At 38.3% G+C, this 12,057-nt stretch overlaps 1 protein-coding gene across 1 annotated transcript in view; it reads right to left on the reverse strand.

Annotated features, from left to right (window-relative positions):
• Positions 1-12,057, reverse strand: part of SPATA17 (spermatogenesis associated 17) — a 98,396-nt gene that overhangs the window by 24,811 nt on the left and 61,528 nt on the right. The window lies entirely within an intron of this gene.

Genomic DNA, 12,057 nt, shown 5'->3' on the forward strand with positions numbered 1-12,057 from the left:
TAAAAGCAAGCAATCAATAAAATGAAATAAATACCAGAAGGTAGGACTGGGAGAAGTAGCAGCCAGCAAAACAAAAAACCAAAAATGGGGGGCATGCAAGTGAAAAGCTGCCCTAAGCAGGAACAAAAATTCGAAGGGAGGGGGGAAGAGAGATTTCAAAGCATAGACAACAAAGGGAAAGCAAAGATAAATTAATGGGAGTATGAGATAATGATGGAAATGGAATAAAGGAAAAAGTAGGTGTCCCCAAGTTTGGGTGGCAGAAAGCAAAGGGATCCTCAAGGGAACTGAATCACATTACTTTAACAGAGGTCTTAGTAAGGTAGAATATCAATAAGCAGTAGAATCAGTAGAGTAGAATTTTGGAAACTATTCTATTATAATCAGTTACTTAGGACAGAAATTACTGAGGAAGAGCTATGCTATAACCTCTGATGTTTACTTATTAAAATATTTTTAATTGCTTCACATCATTGATTTATGATGGAGCACAATGAATAGACAACCATAGAGATTAAAGAACAAATAAAACACAATATTTAATAAACCAAATCAAACAAAAACTGATTGTATCTTCAGGTTTGTGTAGACAAGCAGGTCTTAACTAAGCGCTGAAATCGGGTGAATCTTGAACCAGTGAAGGAAGAATATCTCACGATTAGGCTGCCAAAGCAGAGAAGGCCCTATGTTCCATTTCCCCATGATGAACTAATGCAATGAGACCTTTCATTAACACTTTATACTTTGGCAGGTATAAAACAAAAAGAATTGCTGAAATGTAAATGACTGAATTTTTACTTTAAACATCAACACTTAATGCAGAGCAGAAGCCATTGTCCTTTGGTGCAAGCGTTTTATATACCACTTGTGAACAAAACTACTCCTACATTATATACTATGGGTTGTTATAACTCTTCATCTTTTTCTCAAGGGCTGTGCCACATACAGTGCTTTTAGCTGTAAGCTTTCATGAGATCATGTTCCCCACTGCATCTCTAAATTTTTGCTGAATTGGAATAACTCAGGTGAGGTGTTAAATTCTTTCTCTAAAGGAATTTATAAAGTTATTTTCTGAGAGGTTATGTAGAAAAGTGTGAAAAAGGGGGAAATTGAGGAGAGTTACCGTAGCACAACTTCGCAGCTAACAACAACAACCGTATATTTTCTGAAGCATTAACAATATTACAATATATTTGCTGTGTACTACTTTTATAATGTCAATTAAAAAGCCTGCTTGTTTTAAAATAGCCTGCTTATTTTAATAAAGTTATTTAAAAATTCTCTGTTGAAAGAAATTAATATTTTATCAGCTGTAAATTACATCAATAAACCTTCCTTGTGGAGAAACAAATTGGTCTTTATTAGCATCTGGCCAGTCAAATTGCCCATAAAGCCTTCTAAACCAAGGGCTCTTGAAAATTAACAAAACAATAGCACAGGAGAAGCAGAGCTTTAAATTATACAAAGCTACAGAAGCATGTATATACTCCCGGGACAGGTGGTTCTCATATAAGACGGATTATAGCACTTCCAGGGCTAATTTGCACATGGGATGGACATCACATACAAAAAAAATTAATGTGGCCCCAATGTCCCTGAGTATACATAGGAGGTACAAAAAACTGGCTGCTCCACTTACAGTTTTTATCACTTCTGAATTGCATTTTAATAGTACATTTTTCTTCAGTTCAGACATTAAAGAAAATTGGCTCTCTCTAGGGATTGGATGACAACTGAAATGACAAGACTTGTACTTAGGAATTTGCCTATGGAAGCATGGAATTTAATCAGTCTTAATCTTCAGAAGAAGTTTTGCTTTTTGTGATAAGGTGCACATTGTTGCAAACTATCAGTAACAATGTTACTTAGTTACTACAGAAATATGTACCTTATGGTACAAATTCCATTATTTCAAGGATTACTGACCCTGCTACCAGAAATTAAATTTAAATTTATATTCCCAGGAAGCATGTTATAATAAAATAAACATGGAGAACAGCCAAGATCGGAAAGAGATATTGAAGATATTTTTGGAAAATTAAAGAATTCACGATCCAAAGGAATAAGTAAATTAAAACATATAAGAAAATGGCTTTCACTAAAGTTTGAATATGAAATTGCCAAACCAATGGGGAGCAGACATTGAATTTAAATGATTTTAAATGGTTATATAGAACCAGACCTCCCTGTTTATAATTTGGGAACTGCAGAATTGAATCGGAGAGCTATGTTAATCTGAAGATTTTGCGCTTCTAGAAAGTTGCTCCTCAAATAAGTGTAAAACTCATGTGTTTTATTTAACGGACCTGGGTGGGAATTTGATTCTTACAGGATGTGAATTTGTGCTTTGTAAAACCAAACTCCATGAAGAACTGTATTCAGATGAAGAATATTGCATTGCTATAATAGCTGCAGAACTTGCCACATGCGCTATATTGTAAAGTGCTCAAGTTTTCTGAAATAATGTATAATGAACTCAACATCAAATTGTAAGGGAGCAAAGCAACATTTCATGTAAAAGGTTGCACACATCTGATGAAAACCATAAAACTCCATGTAGTAAGGTAGTTGAGAACTTTTGGGTAAAAATAAAGAGAAGGAAATATTACTGATATCATTGTGGAGATCTGCTTCTGGCTACCGAAATAGGCAGAAAACTTAAATGACACCTTGCAGTGTCCACTGCCTTCTGTAATGACACAAAAATGACAACATGCACACTGTAATGTCATAAAGCAAATATCATTACATGCTTCCATCTTGATGCCTGACATAATAACATAAGAAAGACATGGCATTTGTATGATGGTGTTTTAATTTTGCCTCGCCTACCTGTATATATCTAATGTTCTACATTCAAATTACCCAGGATAAATTTGGAGGGATGAAAAAAATCAATAATGTTAATATTTGTTGGCAGACAAATTCTACCAATAATAAATAGTTTCATACATTTCTGATTTAACTGGCTGAATTTATGCAGAGGAAGTCATCAAATTAATTGGCAGTAACACACAACAGGATAGAACACCCAGAGTTAGAATAGTCTTGGCAAGCTGGAAAAGTAAGTCGAAGCCAACAAAATGTATTTCACAAATTCATTTTAAATAGGAAGAATAAACTGCATAAATATAATATTAATCTGTAAAGAGCCAAGGAGACGGTCTTGAAAGAAATATTCAGAATCCATTACATATTCACAATGGACATAAGCATTCCTTAAGTCAGGGGTGTCAAACTCAATTTCATTGAGGGCCACGTCAGCATTGCGGTTGCCCTCAAGGGGCCGGGTGGGTGTGGCCAGGGTGGCCGTGGCCTACTGGGTGGGCGTGGCTAGAGTGCGTATGGCCTACTGGGTGGGCGTGGCCAGCTCTACATCGTTCGCATCAAGGGTGCCTGTGGGGGCCTGGGCAGAAGTTGGACAGATCTGGGGGTCTCTGGCAGGAGGAGGGTCTCTGGGCCAGGGCCAAGGCAGCGGGGGCCGTTCCCTCACTGTTTCCAGGATGGCTTCGCGGGCCACATGAAACCACTTTGCGGGCTGGATCCGGCCCCCGGGCCTTGTGTTTGACATGTCTGCCTTAAGTCCTGAGAAGAGACTTTGGATGACTCCTCCCTTATTCTCTGGGGGTCTAAGAGGGAGGGTAAGAAAAACACGAACAGACTTTCAACCATATTATACTGCAGCTGATGTCAATAAAGTATAATTCTGGTATTCCTGAGGAACCAGTTTCCTGGGCTGGACTATCCAGTAGAGTTCACTTAATGAAAACTAACCATCTAAATAGGAGTCAGCTTTGCAATACAGTATGTAAAAACCTGCTGATTCTAGATTAGAATAACAGGGGCCTAGCATTCAGACTCTTATCTATACTTTTTGTTATGTTTTGGTCAGGTTTTATTGGTATCCTGACACTGCTATTTAAGGGTAGTCTATTCCAGGGCTTTTCAACTTTTTCACCCATTGTACCACTTTTAGGATATGGCAACATCCAAGTACCACCAGTCACCTAGCAAGGTGTAAAAAACTTGATGACCCAAAAAATAGGAGAAAAGTGATGAAGTACAGGTAGTCCTCGACAGATTGCTTAGTGACTGTTCAAAGTTACAATGGCACTGAAAAAAGTGCCCCCCAAGCCAAAGCTGAGCAAGACACCTGCCTGCCTGCCCAGTGGCACTCTTCCTCCTGTCCGAGATTTTCACTGTTGTGAGCAGGGCTTTTTTTCTCATAGAACGGTCAGAACGGCGTTCCAGCACCTTTTTTTTGCAAAAAAAAAAAGCTTTTGTACAAGCTGTGCTGCTATTGGCTTAAGCCTATTGCAGGCTTTGCTCTTTTATGACTCATGGAATTCAATTCCCAGAATTCCTGATTCAGCTATGCTATTGGCTTTTGGAAGCCAATAGGAATTGCTGCTGAGCTTGCCAAAAGACCTGGCAGGCAAATGTTGCACAGGCAAGTTGCAGCGAAGACTCCCCAACTCCTCCCTGCTCCCCAACTACACCATCTCAACTAGGTAAGTAAGATATTATTTGCAAATAGGATATCCAAGTATGACTCAAGGAAATTTTCCCTGCATGGAGGGAGTAGTGGTTTGTTTCACTTTGTTTTACTTTTTAAATTGCTGTAGGGAAGAAATGATGATTAGAAAAAGGCAGGAAGTTATTTTTATTAGGAAGAATTCATTTATCCCATGCTAGATCTTTGGGAGCTTAGTACCACCAGCACAGAACATTTGCTTTTCTGAAACTTCATTCAAATTCAATTCTTGTTAGGGGCATTTGGAAAAAATGTTATTTATTAAATTTATATGCTGACTATCTCACCAGGATAACACTGAAGTCAAGGAGAGGCCTTGCAACTTCTGTTTGTAATTATCCACGTTTCTGCACACTGACATAATCGGCCATTGTACAAATACAGAGCCTATCATGCTTTTATATTTATATGGAACAGATACATTACCTGAAATTTTTGGAATGTGTAAAAAATTTGAACCAGCCCAGAAACTCATTTCCCATTGTTTGTGTATATAGAAAGTAAACCCTGAAATAGATTTGGAAAGAGCAAGGACTTTGATTAAATGGAAATGTTGCTAAGCATAGAACTGTTGAGTTAATTTGCAGCTGTTTCTGCTGTTTTCTTTTTATGTGCTTAAGATTTTACATCACATTTTAAAATCAGCCAAATTGAATAGGAATAATATTGTGACTGAAAGAATACTAATTCTGAAATATAGTAAATATCTTTAACAAGTAACATTAAATTTAGCTTTAGTGTAATTTGCTTGTTTACTGTAGCTAAAACTGGAAATTATATTTCTAAAGCATTAGTTTGGATCATTGGGAAAAAAAAGATTTAATATTTATGATTCAAAAGTATAAATATGTGAGAAACATATTTTTAAAGACCTTTGCAGCTTGTTCTCATATATACTCTGCCACAAAGGAATAACTAAAATTATGAAATTTAGAATCTACCAAGCTTCCCTCCCATGGGCAGAAGACAATCCATGGGAAATGTGAATCTGTAATCCATAGCTTTAGCAGCAATAATAAATCTAATTATGCTATGCATATTTAAGTTAGCCAAACCCTGGAACAGTGGTAGCAATCCTCTATCACAATGGCAAGTTCTTTAAGATTATATATTGTTAATCATATAAGTGAAGAAATGAGGAAAACTGTGGTTAAAGAAATTGTTTGATCCAATAATAAAATTTCATTGACAATTGATGAATCAACCACAATAAGCAAAAAAACTACCCTCATACTATTTGTTCGATGCTGTATCGAAGGTATGGGAATAAATTCACCAGTAAATTTGTTTTTTGACTTGGTAAAACTTGAAAAAGTAACAGCAGCAGGAATATTTGATTCCTTACTCCAATGTCTTTACTATTATGGGATGACAGAAGATTATTTGAAAAAATATTTGATTTCTCTGGCATGCGATGACGCCGCTGTGATGATGGGATGTAAAAGTGGAGTGAAAAAATTGCTGTCAGAACATTTTCCTTCTCTTATAGTTTGGCATTGTGCTAATCACAGACTAGAATTATCAGTAGATGGTGCTGCCAAGGAAACTTCAGGAATAAATGGGCACTATCTAACAAAATGAAATTCAATTGTGAAAAAGTAAGGTTCTACATTTAGGCAGGAAAAATCAAATGCACAAGTATAGTATAGGTGGTACCTTGCTCGATAGTAGTAACTGTGAGAGAGATCTCGGAGTCCTAGTGGACAATCACTTAAATATGAGCCAGCAGTATGCTGCAGCTGCCAAAAAAGCCAACACAGTGCTAGGCTGCATCAACAGAGGGATAGAATCAAGATCACGTGAAGTACTAATACCACTTTACAATGCCTTGGTAAGGCCACACCTGGAATACTGCATCCAGTTTTGGTCACCACGATGTAAAAAAGATGTCGAGACTCTAGAAAGAGTACATAGAAGAGCAACAAAGATGATTAGGGGGCTGGAGGCTAAAACATATAGGGAACGGTTGCTGGAATTGGGTATGTGTAGCTTAACGAAGAGAAGAGTGAGGGGTGACATGATAGCAGTGTTCCAATATCTTATGGGCTGCCACAAAGAAGAGGGAGTCAAGCTATTCTCCAAAGCACCTGAAAACGGGACAAGAAGCAACGGATGGAAACTAGTCAAGGAGAGAAGCAACCTAGAACTAAGGAGAAACTTCCTGACAGTTAGAACAATTAACCAGTGGAACAACCTGCCTCCAGAAGTGGTGAATACTCCAACACTGGACGTTTTTAAGAAGAGACTGGACAGCCATTTGTCTGAAATGGTATAGGGTTTCCTGCCTTAGCAGGGGGTTGGAATAGATGACCTCCAAGGTCCCTTCCAACTTATTATTATTATTATTATTATTATTATTATTATTATTATTATTATTATTATTATTATTATTATTATTATTATTGAATAGATTCCAATCATTTATTGATAAACTGTATGTCATACACCATGCTTCACCAAAGAATTGCAGAGTGTTGCATTTATGTGCAGAATTACTGGGGACTGAGCTGCTGAAAATTAGACGAATTTTAAGTACCCAATGGGTGTCATCTAGTTTGCATACAGTTTTGGCTGTATGGAATAATTTTGAATCCCTTGTGTATCATTTTGAACAAGCAATGCATGATCCTATAAGAGATAAAAATGATAAATGCACTTATGATGGCTTGAAAAGAAAAAATAACATCTACAGAATTTTTATTGGACCTAGGATTTATTTATTTATTTATTTTATTAAATTTATATGCCCCCCTTCTCTCTAAGGACTCAGGGCGGCTCACAACAATAAAAATTAAAAAACATAGAATAAAAAATTTAAGAAAGAATTAAACAATAAATACAATTTAACCCAATAAAAAGCCTAATTAAAAATCGTAGTCAGTCCAGGCCCACTTGTTGAAACAACCACGTCTTCAGGTCACGGCAGAAGGACCGAAGGTCAGGGGCCATCCGCAGCTCCGGAGGCAGTTCGTTCCAGAGGGTAGGCGCGCCCACAGAGAAGACTCTCCCCCTGGGGGTCGCCAGCCGGCATTGCCTGGCCGACGGAACCTTGAGGAGGCCGACTCTGTGGGAGCAAACCGGGCGATGGGAGGTTGACATTGGCAGCAGGTGGTCTCGCAAGCACCCCGGGCCTAAGCCATGTAGGACTTTAAAGGTTATTACCAGCACCTTGAATCACACCCAGAAGGCAACCGGAAGCCAATGCAGCTCACGCAGGAGTGGTGTAACATGGGAGTATCGAGATACTCCCATAAGCACCTGCGCGGCCGCATTTTGCACCAGTTGAAGCCTCCGGGTGCTCTTCAAGGGCAGCCCCATGTAAAGAGCATTGCAGTAATCCAGGCGAGAAGTGACAAGGGCATGGGTAACCGTGCATAGGGCATCTCAGTCCAAAAAGGGGCGCAACTGGCGCACTAGAAGAACCTGTGCAAAGCCCCCCCTGGTCACGGCCGTTAGATGATCTTCCAAATTAAGCCGTGAATCCAGGAGGACACCCAAGTTGCGATCCCTCCATCAAAAGAGATGGAACTTGTTGGACAATATGAGATGCTGGTATCCACAGCCACTCGGTCTTGGAGGGGTTAAGCCTGAGCCTGTTCCTTCCCATCCAGACCCGCACCGCCTCCAGGCACCGGGACATCACGTCAAGGGCATCACTGGGTTGGCTCGGGGTGGAGATAAACAACTGGGTATCATCCACATATTGATGATACCTCACCCCAAAACCACAGATGACCTCACCCAGCAGCTTCATATAGATGTTAAACAGAAGGGGGGAGAGAACCGACCCCTGAGGTACCCCACAACTGAGGGGCCTCAGGGTAAATCTCTGTCCCTCTGCCAATACAAACTGCGAGCAGCCCAAGAGGTAGGAGGAGAACCACCATAAAACAGTGCCTCCCACTCCCAAACCCTCGAGCCGTCGCAACAGGATACCATGGTCGATGGTATCAAAAGTCGCTGAGAGGTCAAGTAGGACCAGGACAGAGGAGCAACCCCTGTCCCAGGCCCACCAGAGATCATCTACCAGTGTGACCAATGCTGTTTCCGTGCTGTAACCGGGTCTGAAACCGGACTGGTACGGGTCCAGATAGGATTGATGTGTGACGCTCTCCAAGAATTGTCAGATTTAAGTTTGGATCTACAGGACCGCAACATCGACTTGTATAAGGCAAATAAGAAAATAAAAATACTGGTACAAGTTTTTGAAGAAAGAAGACAGAACTTTGGGCCCTATTATAAATGTGCTGTTGCTGCTATAAGTGATCTTTGCTCTCGTGGAGTTTTACTTCACAAAAGAGATTCAAAAAAGGATCCTCCCATTGACCCAAGTATATTTTATACAAAATTGAAAGAGTCAATTGAAAAAAGATTACTTGATAGCAAAGACAATGAGTTGGCGTATTGGTCTCCCGTACTTGATCAAAAACATTGGCCAGAAGATGTTAATACTCAACTGACATTTGGAGAAGTGGAAATTAGAAACGTATCAATCAGACTGCAACTAAATGAAAGAGAAATGATTTGTGGATTCCGTGAATATATTCTCGAAAAGACATATCCAGAAAAACTGTTGCATTTGATATGGACTCTGAATACCATTCCTATTTCTTCAAATGAATGTGAATGTGGGTTTTCACAGATGAATCTAATTGCCACCCGAACAACAGCTTCGTTAAATACTAAGACAATTTCAGCACTTTTGTTCATCAAACTTGTCGGACGACCTCTGAGACTTTTCAATCCTTCAAAGTATGTTGATCTGTGGTTACTCAGAGGACAACATTCGGCCATAGATGCTAAGAGCAAGGAAAGGAGTCAAGAAGATTTGCCAGACGAGAATTGGACAAAAGTTTGGAATTTTCTATGAACATTTGCCTTAAATACAATAAATTAAATGTATGTTAAGAATTGAATATATAATTGTTTAATTATATAAATAAATATATAAATAAAATTATATAAATAAAAGATTAAGAAGATGAGAGTTCTGGCACCCTTTTTAAAGAAAAAAAGCCCTGGTTGTGAGCATTTATGTTGAGGATTGCAGTGGGGGTGGAGGTGGGGGGTGTCTGGTTTTTATTTCTTCCCCCTCTACTGGGTGGTTGCAGCAGGTTTTGGTTACTTCACATGAACCTGGGACACTGTGACCATCATAAATATGAATTAATTGCCAAGCATCTGAGTGTAAATCACAAGACCCTGGAGATGCTGCAACATTCCAGCTGATCAGCGCTTCTTCTGGTCTCAGCAGAAGCACCAGGATCAGCACCAAGCTCCAGCTGGAGCCTGGCACTGATCCTGGCACTTCCGCTGAGCCCCGACAGCCCTGCAACTCCAGCCATCTTTTGCTCAGGCTTGTGCGGTGCTATCACCGGTTCAGCTCATTCCCTTCCCCCGCTACCACTTTTCTAAGATGGTTGTGTACCAACTGCTAGGTGCCAATGTACCACAGGTGGTACCCGTACCACTGGTTGAAAAGCCCTGGTCTATCACTGCTGTTGAAGGCTATTAACACACATAGATGTGGCTATAAGGATGAGTGAAGAGATCTTATTAGAGTTGAAGATGTTTGTATTTTTATCGAGGTTAGAAAAGATTAAGAGTTGATAAGACAGTCCCCATCAAATATTTGGAGGATTTTCATACATATGAAGACGAAAATTTATTTCGGAGAATTCAAACCAATGAGATTACATTATAATAGAAACTATTTCTGCCAAACATTAAAAAAATGTTTTAAAAAAGCAGAAAATTCTGGTTACATAAGATTTATATTATTGCCCAGCTATCAGTTTTTCACATTGCATACATCTCATTTTCTGATATTAAACTACACATCATGAGGCTGATTGTAATAGCAGTTTACAGGAGAAGAAAAAGTTTCAGATAAAATGCAGCTTAGTTCCTATATAATCAAAAATAACAGAGACTTCTTAATTGCAGACAATTCTAGAGCTCCTTAATTATAGAGAGGCTTATTATCTGCATCCCCAGTGTTATAAAATACCAGAACTTCATTAGAAAAATTAAGGTGGAAAAATGAAGGCACCACTTTATAAATTTCCAGTGGAAATTAGCTAGAAGAGGCAGAGGAATACTGGATCAAAAGAGGGTAATCATGCTTAACTGTGCCCTAGAGCACCAGCATTTATAATACGATTTGCTCAGTAACTACCATTCCTATTACTGCTTGTATGGGGTATTCTGTGTTAATGGGGTTAGCTGATTTAGTATTGTAACTTAAAAAGGCTCTGCTGATTAATAAATGTCACACACTGTGCTAGTAATTAAAGTAAATGGAAGAGTTACAAACAGAATGTTGAATGGCTAAGAAAGCATTATCTGAAATATATGATAATCGCTATTTATCAGAGTACAGTCATAGTCCAGAAAATATTCAAATTGCTAAAGTTAGAAAGCATCTGAAAAACTAGACATCATTTGAAAAAGAATCCTGATATATGAGATTGGTTCAACATGCTATTGAGTGTTTGTTTTACAACTTCCCTTTGCTCTTCAGATTTGTAAACACAAAACTAAAATCTCAAATAATTTGTCCAAGTGAGGACAATACATACTTGGAAATATCTCATACCACATAAAAACAATATGGGCAAAGAAGTTGTCAAAAACTGATATAGGTAAAATACTTACACAGTGTTTTGACATGACCTATTTTGGAAGATTGATGAATTAAATAGGGGGTATTGTATTTCACATCCCTTAGCTGCTCCTAAGTAAGTCCAATGATAGATCTGCTCTCCAATCAACTGGAAGTGGTAATTAGTACTATCAAAACAGGCCAAGCCTACCATGACTAAAAAGGCAGATGCTTCATGTAACTGATCATGCTTTGAAAATGAAGCAATTTATTGTTCAAGTTATTATTATTTGAGTTGAAAAACTAAGTTGTTTAGTTTTATATCACAGGTGCAAAAATAATATTGATTTCCTTGGACCCCAAATATTGTAATGGGGGAAGCACTATTTGTTATTTTATCTTAGGCAACGAAGTGATTCTGCCACATAAGCTCAAACACACATGGGTAGAAACATTTGACTGTGTTAACTATCTTTGAAACTTTTGCTACTACAAAATCTTATGGTAACTAAAAATAAAATTAATCCTTCGGTATGCAGCCCTAAAGGAAAAATGAGACACAGTTCCAGTTAAAAATCACATAATTATTTTAGACTAGAAATGAAATTTTCATATCTAAGGGTTAATAATATCTTTCTGAACATGTTCTTATTTTGAAAGGTCCATTATACAGCAAGTCCATGATAAAATTCACTTAATAACTTAAGGTATTCTGAATTTTAAAACAATATCTGGCAGCATGAAATGTTGAAACAGAGGGAGGGGTTCCTATCTGAACAATAGGGTTATCAGTTTACATCACATAATGATTGGGTCTATGCAGAAGAGTAGATGGGATTTTTAAGTTAGAAATAGGCTTAGGTGAACATCTAACAATGTCTGTATAAAGATTAAGAAACTTAGTATTAATTTCCTTCTT

This window comes from Vipera ursinii (genome assembly GCF_947247035.1).
Source record: "Vipera ursinii genome assembly, chromosome: 1".
NCBI lineage: Eukaryota > Metazoa > Chordata > Lepidosauria > Squamata > Viperidae > Vipera > Vipera ursinii.